This window comes from Myotis lucifugus, unplaced genomic scaffold (assembly GCF_000147115.1).
Source record: "Myotis lucifugus unplaced genomic scaffold, Myoluc2.0 scaffold_482, whole genome shotgun sequence".
In the NCBI taxonomy this organism is placed as follows: Eukaryota; Metazoa; Chordata; class Mammalia; order Chiroptera; family Vespertilionidae; genus Myotis; species Myotis lucifugus.
Genome location: NW_005871530.1, coordinates 427,454 through 430,805, shown reverse-complemented (window position 1 = coordinate 430,805; position 3,352 = coordinate 427,454). Strand labels below are relative to the sequence as shown.

Sequence of the window (3,352 nt, the reverse complement as noted above, 5' to 3'; positions counted from 1 at the left end):
CATAATAATCTGGCCACTCGTGTGTGTGTGTGTGTGTGTGTGTGTGTGTGTGTGTGTAATTTTTTTAAAAGATTTTTTTTAAAAAAAAAAATCACATTAACTATTGGGAGGTATTAACTGGGCCACTTCACAATGTCAACAATCCTCTGCTCAAACGGGCTTCTGTTGTGTCAATATGTATATAAAGCTGACATTAAAAAGAAAAGTCCTTTTTCTCAGCAGTGTGTTTATTCAGGAAGAGAGAAATGTGATTGGGGGCGGGAGGAAGTGGGAGGGTTGTTTTGGAGAAAAGTGAGAGTTTTGGAGTGACAGTGCTCTCACAGGGCGCGTGGCTGGAATAGCTGATTTCTTGAAGGACATGCATTTACAATAAGAGCCAAAAAGCTGGAACCAAGTCCAATGTCCTCCATTAAATGTAAACATTCATAGACGGAACGGCTCTCAAGAACAGAAGGAAGAAAGGACTTCATGTAAGTGTGACTGATGTAATACTATGAGCATGAGGGAAATCAAAATTCAAAACCTTTGAGAACAATTCATGACACGTATCATATAAAATTCTATAAAACACAGAGTCTGTGAAAGAAACTAACACCAGCCCCTCCTGAGAGCAGAGGGAGAGACTGCAAAGGGCACAAGGTGAGAGGAACTGGCCGTGGCGACTCTGACCGTGAGGGCCACGGGCCACAACGAAGCAACTACCACAGGCAGCGACCAAACCTGCATTTGCGGACGACGGCCTCACTACAGGCCTCGTCCCCACAGCCTCCAGCCGCTGGAACACGCACGGAGGGCACACCCTCTCGTTGCCGATGCCTCACCGTGTCTTGAAACAAATGATGGTCTCAGCCCAGCCCCTGCAGTCCCACAACCACGAGCAGCAGCCACCCAACTGGAGACGTGAAGGCACATGATCCCTCCGTGTGGCAGCCGGGAAGCAGCCTCCTCACGATGGCGCTCGGCATTCGGTGTGACCTCCCGGGGAGGCAGCCGACCTGCACTGGCAGGAGCACCGTAGCTTGTCCCCACCCGACCTCCTCCTCTGGGCTGGCACCCAGGTGTGAGGACCACAGAGTGCTGTCCGTCTCTCTCGGGAGGCCTGGCAGAAGGGCAACCCTTCTTCTCAGGACACCATTACCCGGCCCGACCTCAACCGACAAAACTGAGTCCAGATGATGCCCTTGGTCAGAAAGGAGGGAATGAGTCTCCCTCCCCAACTCAAACATCCGAGGAACCTGGGGTGGTTGGCAGAGTGTGCGATGGCCTGGGCAGGGGCACGAATTCAGACAAAGGAGGCGGCGGAGTAGAAATAAGTTTCCTGTGCATCCGGAAGAATCCATGGGGGGATCTCCCTGCTGTGACGCTGCAGCATGAAGTCCACCATCAGCAGACGCTTCCCGACAGGAAGTGGCGTGTTCCCTGAGGTGGGTCTCAGGCTCCTCCCGCGTGGACTCTCTGGGGCCAAACAAGGTTAATGTCTGTAAGAATCTCTGGGTTAAGCCGTCGTGTGAACCTGACGACAGAGCAGTGGCTGACAAGCCGCCCGAAGTCACTGACATCCCTGAGGTCATCGGGTATGAAGTTTCCTGTGCTGAATGATGTGGGAGCTCTGGCTGAAGGATTTCCCACACTCCCCACACTCGTAAGGCCTTTCTCCCGTGTGAACTCGCTGATGCTGGATGAGGTTGGACTTTTGGCTGAAGGATTTCTCACACTCGTCACACTTGTAAGGCCTGGCTCCGGTGTGAACCCTCCGGTGCTGGTTGAGCGTGGAGCTGTGGCTGAACGACCGCCCACAGTCCCCGCACTCGTACGGCCTTTCCCCCGTGTGGATCCGCAGGTGCTGCACCAGCTTGCACTTGTAGCTGAAGGACTTCCCGCACTCGCTGCACTTGTAGGGCCGCGCCCCGTTGTGGATCTTCTGGTGCTGGACCAGGTTGGAGCTCTGGCTGAAGGAGCTGCCACACTCGCCGCACTTGTACGGCCGGGCCCCCGTGTGCACGCGCTGGTGCTTGATGAGGGTGGAGCTGTAGCTGAAGGACTTCCTGCACTCCCCGCACTCGTACGGCTTCACCCGGTTGTGGATCTGCAGGTGCTGCACCAGCCGGAGCTTGTAGGTGAAGGCTTTCCCGCACTCGCTGCACTTGTACGGCCGGGCCCCGGTGTGGACCCTGTGGTGCTGGATGAGGTAGTAGCTTTGGCTGAAGGATCGCCCGCACTCGTTGCACGCGTAGGGCCTCGCTCCCGGGCCGGGGGCCTGGCCGTCGGGGACCGCGGGGCTTTGCTGAAAGGGCTTCTCGCCATCATCACAGTCATAGTGCCTCTGAGGGGGAAGCTGCTGGTGCTGAAGGGGTTTGTATTCGTGGCTGAGCGGCTGCCCGTAGTCAGTGCCGGGGTAATGGCTCCCCGCGCTGTGCCAGGCCTCCCCATCCCCGCACTGGAAGCTGCCGGGGGGTGGTGCCCCTCGGAGGGAGGCCTGGTGCTGCAGGAGACTCACCATGGCCAGGAAGTCCTCCCTGACGGCCCCACAGAAGGCGAAGGGCTTCCCCGACGTGTCCACAGCGTCCACGGCGCTCCAGAGTGGCTTCTCGTCCCGGGGCTTCCCGCGCAGGCCCACAGCGAGCCAGGGCTGCCTTCCGCAGGCCTCACAGGCCCCTGGGAACTCGGTCAGGCACAGCACGTCTCCCCCGACCAGGACACACTTCTCACAGGGCTGAGCCTCCTGAGTGGCTGGATCTGGACTTGGCGTCCGGCCCAGGGATGTCCGTGCCTCAGACACACCCTGCGCAGACAGCACCGCCTCCTCCGCCTCCACCTCCTCCTCCACCTCCGCCTCCGCCGCCTCCACTCCGTACCAGCAACCTGGGGGCACAGAGAGGCTGCTGAGTGCACGCTGACTCAGACGTGCGTGAGGGACACCCAAGAACTGAACGCAGTGGACGGTTTTCAGGCTGGTGAATGGGGCTGCTTTGTACCAAGGACTGGAACTCGAAAAGCCCCAAGAATTCAGGGGGTCACCAAGTGACTCCTCTTCCTTATGGGCTTCAGAGAGGAAGGGAGAGGGGGAGAGAGAAACATCCATGATGCGAGAGAACCACGGATCAGCTGCCTCCTGCACACCCCACACTGGAGACTGAGTCTGCCAACTGGGCATCCGCCCCGACCAGGAATCGAACTGTGACCTCCTGGTTCATAGGTCGATGTTCAACTGCTGCACCAGCAGGGCCAGAGATGGTTTGAAAGGTGTGTGCGACCCTCGCAACATTACAGGTGAGAGAACAATGGGCAACAGAGGATCAGAGTCTGGGTAGAGATACTGAGAGAAATGTCCAGAAGGGGGACGGGCGGGTGG

At 57.7% G+C, this 3,352-nt stretch overlaps 1 pseudogene; it reads right to left on the bottom strand.

The window, feature by feature from the left end:
• Positions 1-208: 208 nt before the first annotated feature.
• On the bottom strand, positions 209-3,288 carry LOC102434252 (annotated as a pseudogene).
• Between the last annotated feature and the right edge of the window lie 64 nt (positions 3,289-3,352).